Here is a 14,074-nt window from a genome sequence, read left to right on the forward strand (position 1 = left end):
TTTAAATTTGAGGAACTTTGACGAACTCTGATGTCAAACACTGACTTTGGGCTCCAGAGTGGTTAGGCTACGAGTGGAAAAATGATGTAAACAAACAGCTTCAGAAAAGGTAAAGTCTAAAACAAAAGTAAAATAGTTTAAAAAAAAACAAACATGTTTCCTAACTTGAGGCCCCAGCTACCTCAGGAGAAGACAACAATAAAATTTTAAGAGGAGATGGGGTTTGTGATTAAAAATGACTGTTGAGCTGGAAGTGAGAATATGTTGTGAGAATACTAAAGTCAAAGCTGTAGTTGATCAGCAACCAGTGTTCTGGAAGAAAAATTAAGTTATTTTTTTGTCTAGGGTGTTTCTGAAGAGGTTGGCCTCAGTATCTCATCAGAAAGGACTGCCATACAGCGAGGTAAAACGGTGACACAACTTACCCTACATTTTCTTCATCTGTGGGTCTCGGATTAAAATATATTTGGCTTCCAACCCTGTAAATAGCAGCACGTTGCTTAGCTTGCAGTCCATTAATGCTTCCTGCTTCTCAAAACTAGAGGCTACACTGTCTATAAATACCTCACACAGCTCTTCTTCAAAGAAACCAAGCCATCCGTTTTACATCAGCAACGCTCAAAGTTTAAGAGTGCACCTTATCCCCGAGTCAAGTTTACATAAACTGACAGATATGCTCCAAGAAGGAAAACAAATGAAAAAAAATCAGCATTTGCTATATTTGTCTACATAGTTCCCACGCTCAGTCTTCATTCACGGGAGAGAAAGGGGGGGTTTGAAACCTAAGATGCTTCAGTCAAGCCTGCCCAGGCTGACAATGTCTCAATGAAACATGTCGGGGGGAAACAGGAAAAGAAACCGTAACAATGCTATTGTTGCTATATTGGTCGGCAAAGTGACAGCTAAGGACCAAGTACAGAGAGGGTCTTTTTGTTTTGCCTAGTCTATTCATGTCAATGCAGACTTTGAATATGGCAACTTATGTTGAGCACATAAGTACTGCTATATTTGGATGGATTGGATCATTTCACTTCCATGTGACTTCCACACAGCAAATTCAAAAGTGTTAAATGTTTTGGTGTTAGTAGTCTTAGAGTTAATTTTACTCTAAGTAGAGTCACATTCTTTTAATGTAACTCTGAGGTGTAAAATGACAGTAGTTAAAATCGAGTGTTAAAAATGAGTGTTTCTATTTCAAATCTGGAGGTGTTACAATGGAAACATTAACTCTTGACCTCTTAACTCTGAACTCCTACAGGGGCTATGACACTAATAGAGTAAATTCACAGACTCCGCCCCCAGCACGGCTCCAATCGAAGCTGAAGTGAAGCCGTTTCAGAACATTTTGCTCTACATATTTGAGTTGTTTGCCATGCTTGGTAAGTCATTTTTTCAAAGATTGTTTCAATTATTATTATTAGCTTTTACTTCTGTGGCTCTTTGGAGTTGAGACAAAGCTGTGTGAAAGGCATTAGTCATGTTGCTCGCTGATAGCATAATATTCTGTTTTAGCTAGCTGAAAGGTATTGTTTGCGGGCAAATACCACAGCCTTGAAAAAAAGCTTGCATGTGAATTTTCAGTCAAACCTTTGGTCAAATACACCTAAAACAATGTCTAGAATATGAAATGTTGGTATAATGGTGCTACTTGAAGCCTGAAAACGATCTCCCATAAAAAACGAGCAAACAGCAGTAGCAGATGTCCCGACTGAGTTCTACGTTAGCACTTAGATTCCTCCAGTTTTGTGCACACGGTTTAGGTAAAAATGAAAAAGGTTGAGGTTTTACATTTAGTTCAGTATTACCTGTTGCCTGTGTCCTTGTCTTTTGGGAAAATATTTTACACAAGTAGTGGCTCAAAAAGGATTCCTTTTTTTTTTTTACTGTGCTTCAATTGATTTGTGCCATTAATTAGTGTCAACTAATTTTTATTCACTCTCCACATAGGATATGCTTGTGAAGATGGAATATGGGGGAGAGCAGAAGTGCGTTGAAGTTCCACAAAGTGATGAATGAAGGACATGTATATTGTATTGAAGAAATAAGTGATGAGAATGCTGTTATTTGCATTTACCAGCTCACCTATGTCAGATCTTTTGATAAACAAAATTCTAATGAAAGTGAGAACATGTAGACTGTTACATCTTTAGAAAATGTTTTGAAATTGTGGTGCACAGTTCAGAATAAATGTTTTTCAAAAACCATTGCATCTTTTTAGTAAATGTTTATTTCCAAAAGAAATTTCTAGAAGTTCAGAACAGTAAAATTCCCGCTTTTTAGAATTAATTAGAAGATAACTCTTACGTAGTTAAACTAAAATACTCTTTGAGAGTTAATGTATAAACTCTTAACACCAAGTGTTAAATTATCAACTCCAGACAGATTTGGTGTTTAACACTAAATCAGAGTTAACATACCAACTCTCCAAAAAGAGTTAAATGAACACTCTCTGGTGTGGACCCATATAGACACTTTAATAGTGTTGAAATCAAATCTGACAGTGTTAATTTGGACATGCTGGATTTGCTGTGCATAGACAGTTACAATTAATGGTGAACAGTCTCTGTGAAAAGTGCTACACAAACCGAAAACTAAGTGTTTTCAGACAAGTTGGCATCTTCCAAACAAACTATGGACAACTGTGGTAATCTGCTGGTGACCAAACTTTGACCTGTACGGAAAAAAATACTTGGGTTTATAAATCATAGCAATCATAAACTATTTACTTTTTTCCCCACCAAAAAGTTCTATTTTATGAAGACTATATGGTTAGGGGTTAGAGTTACTTTACATCAGACCTCATGAGGTTAAAGCCATTTCCAACTTCAACATAAACTATCACTAAAAGTGAGCAGCACCTACTTCTATTTAATGCATTTGATTGCTTACTTAAGGCCTCAAGTTAGGCTACAGTGACCTCCCCTTCCTCAAGTTCTCCACTGTCTGATCAAACACAGAATCCTGGATTTCCTTGATCTCACTGAGCCACCGCAGGTGAGAAAAAGCACTCGCAGCCCTGAGCCCATGTTATCCAGCTGTCACCCACATGATTCAGCACGCACAAGATGCATGCACGCTCTCACACACATGCACTGATGTGTACTTAACACGGCTCAGCACAGAGAAATTCAATAACTTGACCTCTGGGAGGCTTAAAAACACAGAATGAGCGACTTGTGCGGATGTGAACAACGTGTAGAGCATGTAGTGCAGCTAACCTGTATACGAAGGTGTTTTATCCTATCTGCACATACAGGGCTTTCAAACGAGGAGGAAGGAATTGGGGAGGACAGTACAGATAAACATCTCCCCTTTCAAATTAACGCTGTCAAACTCCCTGCACACTTTAGTGGAAAGCAGACAAAACATTTGGGACCTCTGAAGCTGCTCTTACACACTCAAGTACTCAAGTACGAGCGCACTTTTAACCATCCTTCAAGGCACTTTCTCCTGTCTCCTTTATGTGTGCCGGCGCTTCAAGCAACCACCAAAATATCCAGTGGCTCTTTGAATTTGGGTCACAAAAAGCCAGACTCACATGCTACGTAACAATGCCCACACACAGACTTTTTTTGGTAAGCTGCCAAAGTTTTACAGCTAATACCTGTCGACCTCTTAAAGTGGGATCAGCTGATTTGCTCGTGTCTGTGGAAGCTGCCACACTTCATGGAGGACCACGAGCCCAAATTAAAAGCTGAAGTTCTTCAGAACTCCTCGCTATAAATGTCTGTCCAGCAACTGTTTCTTCACAAGTTTCTTTTCAACCACCATACAGACTGGCTCCACACTACTCACTGGCTCAGTCCTGAAGCCACCCCTCTGTCATTATCATTCCAGCAATGCTGGCACTGAATGCTTCCACTCCTTATTTCCACTGAGAATACAGTCTGATCTGAGATGGAGGGTGAAAACATGCGGGAATCCCCCAGGGACTGGGAGACTTAAGTAAACTACTCTAAGAAGAACTCCCTCTGAGACAGCCCACACCTCCCACACCTCCATACAGTAAGCACACACACATACAAAAAACTAAATAAATACAAATCAAACTCCCCTCTCTTCTTCCTGTTCCTTACCTTCCACATGATTAAAATCCCATCATCCACAAACAAAAGTGAAAAAGAGAGGAAGAGAGAGAGGAGTGGGGGGGGGGAGGGAATGTCAGCTATCTTTGGCTCTCTCTCTCTCCTCTGTGGGATGCAGAAACAGCAGCAGCAGCAGTGGCAAAAGCAGCAGCGAGCAGCAAACTTGGGAGTCAGAGAGGATGTGGATGCGTCTCCGTGGCTGTGTCATCACCTCTCATGACATGTTTCCTCCCCTGCCTGTGTAAGCCTTTCCATCCTGACCCGGTACAGAGAAAGAGAGAGAGAGAGAGACGGGACAAAGTAGTGTACCGCCCCCCTCTCTTTATCCCCTCCTCCTCTGTCCATTCCTCCCTTTCTGTTTCCCTGTATTCAAATCTGCCAGCGAGCTGCTCTGTCTCAAAGTAGGCCAATCACTGAACTGCTGGGGGGTGGAGTCAGGGCCCGCTGTGTGTGCAAGTGTCCTTGCAGTCATACAAACAGACATTGGGTGTCCATGTTTACTTATCCTTGCTGTAATATGCTTTGCATGCAAATTCATATTCCAAGTGTGATGAGCACAAAAAAAAAACATCCCATAGTTCTCAAGAGTGGATTTTCAAATAATTGCTTAGTCTCAGATGCAATAATTGAACAAATAAAAAGACTCCAGATTATTTTGCTGGGTTTATGTTTTTGTCTTGCAAATATTTACTGCATCTCTCAGTCACTTCAAGTGCCCTCTAAATGGCCAAACCTCCGGGAGTGAAAAATGAAGCCAGTAACAGCAGCTCCAAGAGTGGTTACTTGAGCCTGAAATGCTAGAAAAGAGAAAGTCCCCACAGGCTGTCGTGTTAAAATGCCCAACTTCATAGCATTAAAATACACGCTTACAGATACACGAAGCATTTGGGGTGTTTATGGATACTTTCCCCGTAACAGCCTTATAGTAGACACATTTTCATAACTTCTCCTGTTGGATATTTTTAAGGCTAAAAGTTAGAGGTAGGGCTGTTTTGATTGGCATAGATGATAACTATAATACTTTTAATCATGAGAGATATGGCTTGCTTATGTGGCACAGATTGTCCAAGAAGTTTCAGGTCTATTCTTGGTATATTAAAGTGCAGTATCATATTAGCCCATAGCTTTGCACCAGTTAGTGCTTCCAGCACATACAGATTATGCAGCTTGTTAATCGAGCTAGCTTATATTTACACCCCAGTCACTCAGGCCAAGATTGTTGCCCCAGTTGGCAACTGGGTGCCAACCACCATTTGGTATAGAAAGAACAAACTTCCTGAGTGTTTGCTGTAGGCAGCTGGAACCCTGAAGCCGATCACTAAAGTCTGGGTCATCCAGGTTTAGAGTACATCAGTGACCGCCCAATAGCCTCCTGTCACTGGAGAAAATCTATATTTCGCAAGTAGTTGGCAAATGGTTGCTGGAGGTTGGTAGGTGAAATTGTTTGCTAAGCTTGTTTGTTTACAATGCCTGGTGAACCAAACTTCAGATTGCCACAGTTGTCCATAGTTTGTCTGAAGATGCCTACTTGTCTGCAAACATTTGCCAACTGCTAGTAAAGTGGTAGTAAAGTAGTTTTCCGTTTGCATAGCATTTTTCACAGTTGCAGCATTAACTTTTGCTTTAAAGGCATCACAACCCTTTCATAGTTTCAGGTATTGTTTGGTAGTTAAGCATAATGGAGGACATAAAAACTGTTGTAAAAAACATTGCTAAGATTACATTTCTGATTATAGCTAATTTGTTTGGAGATTTGCAATGCAAAACACGAAGGAAGCCAAGAATCCAGAGCCTGAACTTAAACTGGTCCACAAATCACATGTTGAGCTGTCAGGATTTAAGGCTCCATTTTCTAACTGTGCATGTTTCTAAAGACGAATCACTGTATTGATCGGTTACACTGGTGCCAGTACTGAACAAAAGACCTGATGTGTGTCCTCATCAGGATAGGGATTTGTGTTGACGTGTGGGCCTACAAGTTTTACATTATTCACTTCAAAATAATAATATGTATGTCTGACTTTTGTTGAATAAAAGTTACAAACTGAATTGCTTGAAATACAAGTGCAGCAAGAAGATGAGGAAGTCTCTTATTGCATATTACATCCTGACACTATGTTTATCATCGTTGTGGTCAATGACCCCTAAAGACACCAGTTGAATTTGACATTTAACTTTAATTTATACCAGCTGTGCTACAGTTAATAGCAGTTAGTGAGGAAGAACATTGTTTATGCTAGGGAGCTTAAAACCACAGTGTAGTATAAATGTCGTGACCGTGATTTGTCATTTACTAGGAGAATAACAAGCATAGTGGAAGCTGTACTAAAGGCGAATGCCATCAACAGCAGTTCAAAGTAAGAACACTTCAACAAATATGTTAAATATTTGTCAAATGAAGTTCTCTTTGTATTGGAGATGAGTAAAATCCACTACACATGAGACACCTGTGTATTACCTTCCATCTATCCACCCCTGACACGTCCTCATCACAAATTCACCCTCTGTAATTTATTTAAATGCCTCCCCAATGCTCCCTCTCTCCCTCCACCTTGAAACCTCAGCTGTTTTGGCTGCTCCCCATAAAAACAATCTCCTCCTTTTTTTCCTTTTTTTTTTTAACACAGCCCACAAGGAAAGCAGCTTAAATTAATCTCCAAGATGCAAGTCAGTCGCACACACAGCCCACGCTGGCCTGTCATTACTGCAATTTTTGATCCAGAATCTTCAGCTGCTTGGAAAGCCTACCTGTCTGAAACGCAGTGGACAGTTCACTTTGAGAAAGCGATTATGTGTGAGAAATGGCAGAAAGTCTGAATCAAAACCATTTTTAAGAAGTCTACAGTTTATGTTTAAAAAAAACCCTTGATAGCAAGCAGCTCATTGCTAGCTTATCTGCAATAATCCCTAACATTTTGCCCTAGAGAAGTGACTCCTCTAGTTTTTGAGTGTAGAACATGGTTCCTGCTCTTGCAGTGGATTGTGGGTTTAACTCTATCTTGTATGCTTGTATGTTTTGGCTTGAAAATATGTTGAATATGCCAGATAAACCTGTTTGTTTGGGTCTGCTAAGTCCCAAACAGCATGCCTAAAACTGTCAATGCTTGGCATTTCGTTTCACTGGCGCGTTTAACAGATTCCTATTAGATAATGTGTTTTTGGAGTTCTTATAAGGTCATTTAGAGCCAAAGTGGTAAAATACGCTTAAAGTGGGAAAGTATGGCATGCTTAGTGAATTTTTTAAACATCAGGGAACATTTTCATATTCCAAACCCTAGACTAAGTTCACTAAAGTGTATGTGTATGCTCAGTGTGTGTGTGTGTTTGCTGCGGTTGCAGGATTCTGGTGTGTATTTCTGGCGGTTGGAGTGGGATCAGTCGAGGTGAGGCTGCTGCTAAAGAATGCTCTTTTGGAAAAGGACAAGGAAAGAGTTTCCATCTCGGGTCAGTTGCCGGCAAGAGAGCAAGACCACTCACTTTCTGAACACTCTTTACCAGGCCGGCAAGACGTGAAGTGTTCCCTCGCTATGTGAAGAAGGAAAAGTAAAAGCACATGCAGTTAGTAAAAAAAAAAGAAATGTCAAAGGAAAAATATAACCCTACGATCTAAGAACTAAGAATAAACATGAGTTGACTGGTGAAATTGGAAAATATGTCTCGCTAAAGGTTGGACTTTCAGGAGTGCCTTTTTAAAGTCTAAGATATTAGCTTCACAGAGATGGCAAGCATAGTCAGCTATGCTAAGTAACATACAAACACATTAATTGAATTTCTTTCTGCTGGTTAGTGCAGTGTGATAGAGTGTGATACAATTACAATGTGATGTAATTGTAGCAAAATTCTTAAAAAGCACACTTAATAATGAAAACTATAAGAACTTATAGATAGCTAGTTACAAAAGTATCCTGCTGGTACCACTGAGGAAACTAGCTATACACATACCAAAGCTGTATTCTTAAGTAGACATTTAAGCTTGATTGGGACTTCTATGGAAAGTCTGGGTCCTAACTTACGTTGTAACCTGAAACTCCTTTTAGTCCTACACCATAACCGTCCACGCCACTCAAGTCACTGCCGGCTGCATCGACCCAGCGTGTAGTTACATTTCTCAGGAGGTGCATGTCAGGTTACATATAAGGTTACGGTGTAGGGTTAAAAGGAGTTTCCGCTCCTGATGGACGTTGCAATGTAGATTTCCTGCTGAAGCATAAATAACACAAAACTCTGTTTCTGCTCTAAAGTCGGGCCTTTTAACATTTGAGGATTGACATGTTTTCAGAGTCGGACTCAAGTGGCCATTTCAGGAACTGCAGTTTATGCAATCAACATAACGTCAGTACACTTGTGTACGATCGCCAGTTCCTGTTGGAATTACGAACATCGACCAGTTCTCAAGCAGTAAATTCATCAGACCATATCTTTGTGATGCTAATACCTGCATATAGGCCCCTACTAATCAGAGAAAAACTCTTTGTGAGGAAGGTAAGAGTTTCGTCTGAGGGATTAATGGAAGTCTAACAGAACTGCTTTGAATCCACGCAGACATGTTCTGAGCTGCTGCCACTGATAATCAGCACACTAATGGGCAGGAGTATGCTACATCTGTATCTGCCTACATCCAGAAATGCACAGAGGACATCTGTGTCATAAAGAACATCCCCACCTCAGTCAGTAAGAGTGGAAAACAGCATCTCCAGCTCCATCTCCCTCTCCATTAGCTCGCCTCAGGGCTCTGTTCCGAGCCCACTGCTGTTCACGCTGCTGACATATGACTGCAGCGCTGCATCTGCTTCTAATCACATCATCAAGTATGCAGATGAAACAACAGTGGTAGGTCTCATTAGGAACAGCTATGACCTGTCCTATAGAGAGGAGGTGAAGCGATTGGTGGACTGGTGCAGTGTTAATAGTCTGTACCTGAACACTGAACATTAAGAGGACCAAGGAGATTATCATCAACTTCAGGAAAAAACAGCCCAGTCATTCCACACTTGTCCTTGACAACAGTGCTGTGGAGGTAGTCAAAAGCATCAAGCTTTTGGGGGTAGAGATAACTGACAGCCTGGACTGATCATTTCATACAGGATCAGTAGTTAAACGGACTCAGCAGTGTCTGTACTTCCTGCTCCTGGATGAGGAGAGCATACCTTCGCCCTCCCATCCTCTCCACTTTCTACCGTGTCACTGTCGAGATCGTGCTGACCAGCTGTACCTCCATCTGGTTTGGCAGCTCCAGGGTCCCAGAGAAGAAGTCGCTACAGAGAGTGGTGAGAATTGCTGAAAAGATCAGTGGGACTTCTCTTCCATCCATCCAGGATATCGCACACAGACGCTATCTCAGCAGAGCCCGTAACACCATCCTTACTATTCAAACTGGCATTATTCATTTGATTGATGTTAATCACCAGTCTATTTTGCCATCTGACTATATTTTGTTCTATTGTTTTGCGTGAACAGCCTTTACCTATTTCTTTAAAAATTGCTGCCTATTTTTGAACTTACCATTTATTCAGCTTTCTGTACCACTAAAGTGAGAGTTTGCTTTCCTTTGAAACAAAGTTTTGTCTTTGAGCTTGCACAGACTCAAAATGTTTTATTCCACTGATGCAACACTGTAGACATGGATACTGTATTGTGTTGCATTGACAGGTTGTCTGTTACTTTTTTTCTCCTTGGAAGTTATCCAATAGCACTCTTTGGAATTAAAACATGAACACGAGGACTCTTCATTCAAGTCTCTCAGCAGACACAGTAGCTAAAGCTTTGTATGGTCTGCTGTAAAGCAGCGTGACTGTTTTTCACTTTGAACTATATATCCCTGTGATGCCCCTGGTGGTATTGTGATTGTGCTTCAAATGTCATTGTGGAAAAAGACAAAGGGGTGCTGAGTATTAGAATAATAATGGCTTCATTTGATAACTTTTAAAGCAAGAAATAAAGGAAAAATTGTTTTTTCTTCTTTTTTTTTAGTAAAAACACAAAATCTTCCATTCTGTTCAGAAATGTCATTTCCGTGAAGATGTTTTGACACACACATAGAAACACAGATGTGTTCACAAACCGGAGAGACCGAGAAAGTTTGACTCTGTTTGTATTCAAGGCTGCGGTTTTGTGTTTGTACCCAGAGAGCTTTTTTTTTTTTTATCTTCAGCTGTAAGAAAACATGAGACAGAAAATAAAGTTAGTGACGGTAAAAGCTTTTCTATGGAAACCCAAAGCAATATTTCCAAGCTTGATTTTTATCGTCTGCTTTATGAAGGCTGCTCCATCTTTTGGTAAAATATAGGGCCTGTACTCTTGCCTTTTCATTTTCAAGTGTCCCATGACGACTCTCAATTTGGGAAAGGTTGGCCTCCGCTCAGAATTTAAAGAGGCTTTACTTTCAACTACCAGGAATGAGAGGAATGCAGAGGGGTCTGTCTCCTCTCTCGGACCATTACAGGGATAAAAGACGACAGGGTTATGACCAAGACCTTTGCAGAGGGCAGCAACGCCGTGGGTAGCCTGGGATTTGTAGGATTTACCTCACATGTGTGCACTTCAAGGTATTTAAATAGACCCTGGTCAACATCCTGGGTGAACGATATGCAAAAAGACAAATTCTGTAGAGTATCCAACAATGCAAATCCTTTCAAACCCACCAATCCGTACTAAAAAAACATCAGATCCATCTGCATATTATCTTCCAGAGGCACCTTTACGACTTGGATGGAGAGCATCTTAAAACCTCCCCTCTTCACTGATTGTTATCTTTAACAGTATTTACTGTATGACTCATGTGAAGCTTGGGAGATGTTCTGTATAGGCCTTCTTATGTTTGCTCTTAAGTGCAGACCTTCTTGTATAAGACCAAAAGAAAACACAGGGCCATCTTTGTAGTTGCAGTAAAAGCCCTTTTGGAAAATGCCAAACAGATTTCACCTGAAGCTGACCTTTGGCCCTTTTTTTAAGTGCAAGTTCACATGCGGTCAGCAGAGGACTGGTTTTAATCAGGAAGTCGAAGACATACAGCTGGTACCAGCTGAGACATTGTCTGCTTTGAAGCGCAGTTTGGGATTTAAGAGGGTGTAAAGTAGGAATGAAGTTGCATTTTGGTTGTGCTCCTTTGTGTGTTTTGTTAAGGAGATACTCTTGTGGAGCCTGGAAGCTATCTGTCTCTGTCAAGTGACCTCAGTAAATAAAGTGATCTAATCTGCGAGAAACTAATACACAGAAAAGCCTCGAAAAACAGACATTAGGAAGGGAGCAACCAGGGACAAGAGGCAAGACAGACAGATTAAGAGATAAAGGGGGGGGGAGGGGTAGTGCAGGAGATAAAGAAATCAACATGATAAACACTAAATGCAAGGTCTCTCTTTTCTCAGATGTAGATATATTTGTATGCAGACGAGGAAATAAACTAAAAGGGGAAAAAGAAGAAAAGAAATTGAAAATAAAATGACTACAGATCAAGAGTAACCTTTCTGTGGCAGCAAAGAGTAGTTCCAATAACAAACAAATGAGATGTGGGGCCTCAATTTGCTCTGTTAGTACACTCCATGTAGTGCACACTATTTTTAAATAAATTATATTGCATATTATGTGAGTTTGTGTCTAATCGAAGACAGTGAGTTGTCTTAGTTTTAGGCATAGCAGCAGTAGCATTTGCAAAACATACCTATCACCCAGCATTCACTTACAAGCAATTCAACTTGTGCATCATCTGATGACACATAATACAAGTTTACACTGAAGGCCACTCTTACAAATAAATTTGAGACACCTAGTATTTCAGTGTAATGTCGCTATTATAGTAGCTAGTGATGAAATAAGAAACAGCAAATAAGGCAGTGGCTAGCAATGACTCCTGTCATTGTAAATGTTGAATACAAGCTCCCTGTTTTCGTAGAAGTAGACACATTTTTATTGAAATAGAAAAGTAAATGGCTGTTGATCAAGAGTAACTTTTCTTTAGCAGCTAAGAATAGTTACAATAAAAAACGAATTTGACCCTACACCTGGTATTTCAATGAAACGCTGCTGCTAGCTAGTGACCAAACTCAGTGATAGCTTGCTATGCAATGGCTAGCTAAAACTGCTGTTATCCTATGCTCTTCTACTGGAACAGCAATGTTATTCAGGTAACCTGTTAGAGGATGTTCAGATGGTGAAGGTTTTATTCCAAGAAAATATCCTCCACGCCATGACATCACCACCACAAGCCTGAATCACTGACATAAGGTGGCTCCACGCTTTCATGTTATGCATGCCAGACTCTGACCATACCATCTGAGAGTCATCAGACCAGGGTTCTAACCATCTATAGTCCAATTTTGGTGAGACAGTGTGACTTCTAGCCTCTTTTTTCTGTTATTCACTGACATGTGGCTCCTGGTGTGCTCTTCTGCTTAAAGGTTTGATATCTTGTGAACCATTTAGAGATGCTCTGCTGCATACCTGGGTTGTAACAAGTTACTGTTGCCTTCTTATCACCTCAATGCAGTCTGGCCATTCTCCCCTGACCTTTGGCATCAAGAAGGCATTTTCCCCAGAGAAGTGCTGCTCATTGGATAGTGTCTCTTTTTCAGACCATTCTCTGTAAACCCTAGAGATTTTGATTGTGTGGAAAAAGTCCGGAAGATCAACATTTTCTGAAATACACTTATTTCAGACTATAGGATAACAGAACACACTTCTGTGTTCTGTTATCCTATAGTCTATCATAATGCTTTAATGTAAACACAGCACATGTAACCTTGGCTCTACATACTATCCTGGGTCTGTTTGTGGTAGCATTGGTTATATTCATTTCATCTGTGCAAATGTACTTAAAGCTAAATGTCACTTCATCATTAATTGATTTGAATCTTTCATTTGTTTATGTAGTTTGGTTATACTTACCATTGTGTGTTCCTCTGAACAGGTCCTATGTGTAAAACAGGTATGTGGGAATGGCCGCCCCAGTACTTCCTGGTTTTATAGGATATGATGTCACTGATTATGTCAATTGGGTGTAACCAAATGAAGGGGTGTTTCTTTTGTGTAAAATTGTTTATTTCATTTAAAATAACCCCATGAGTCAGAGTAAGTGAAGAGATTGACTTTTCAAACTGTTTAGTGGGGTGAATGAGTTTGTTAAGTGGAAAAATTAGTCTTTGTCTAGACTATGTTATTTAGTCTACCCTGTTTTCCCAATGGTGGAGGTTAATGAGATCCAGGTGTGAGTAGAATTCTATATAAAGCAGGTGAGATTTTGACTGAGAGGTGCTTATGTTTTTGTGAAATAATTGTTGAAAGGCGACGCCAGAAAATAAAGAACACTTAAAAGAAACTTGAACAGTCTGCAGATGCTGTCTTCTTATCACCTTCCATGCTGCTTATGTCGTGCTACCTCACAAATGGTGGCAGCAGTGGCTCCAGGCCAATAGGTGATAACAATGCAGAAATCAACCAAGTCAAGGAAACCTCAAGGGCCAACAGATTTTCCCCCAGAGGAGGCCCAAGATGATGGCAACCTTCCAGAAGCTACGGGTGAGCACAGCACGGAAGAACAAAGTCTCTCAGAGCTCTCAACTTTATTAAAAGGCCTGATGCAACAGCATGCTGACCGTGAGGCAAAATGAGACCAGGACAGACAACGCCAGGATGAACGGTGGCGTAGAATGCAACACCAGTTCAGCCAACTGCAACAGGAGGTCCAGTCGGAGCGCCGGGAGCATCAGATGCTGTTGGAAGGTGCAGTAGCTGATTCCGGCACGCCTCTGAGCCCCTCAGTGCGGCAAAAGGTGCAGCAACCTGTTCAACAGAGAGGAAACCCCCGAGTCTTCCACAGCACCACAGTCATCCAATCTGGGCAGAGTAAGCGGCTGGAAAGGCCCGAAGATGCAGCCCTATGGTGAGGATGAAGATATTGAACATTATTTAACCACTTTTGAGAGGATTGCAACAGGATGTCAGTGGCCACAAGAAGAATGGGCACTGCATCTGGCTCCACTTCTTAGTGGTAAAGC

General features: G+C 40.9%; 1 protein-coding gene across 2 annotated transcripts in view; it reads right to left on the reverse strand.

The window, feature by feature from the left end:
* The window catches only part of LOC146492076 (E3 ubiquitin-protein ligase Midline-1-like), a 91,917-nt gene that overhangs the window by 55,992 nt on the left and 21,851 nt on the right, over positions 1-14,074 (reverse strand). The window contains exon 1 of one of the 2 annotated variants that reach the window (XM_085150392.1): positions 4,077-6,497. The exons of the other annotated variant lie outside the window; for it this stretch is intronic. The gene's annotated coding sequence lies outside the window, so the exon portion shown is untranslated. Of the gene's footprint in view, positions 1-4,076; positions 6,498-14,074 lie in introns of those variants that run through there. 2 annotated transcript variants of the gene reach the window in all.

This window comes from Neolamprologus multifasciatus, chromosome 23 (genome assembly GCF_963576455.1).
Source record: "Neolamprologus multifasciatus chromosome 23, fNeoMul1.2, whole genome shotgun sequence".
NCBI lineage: Eukaryota > Metazoa > Chordata > Actinopteri > Cichliformes > Cichlidae > Neolamprologus > Neolamprologus multifasciatus.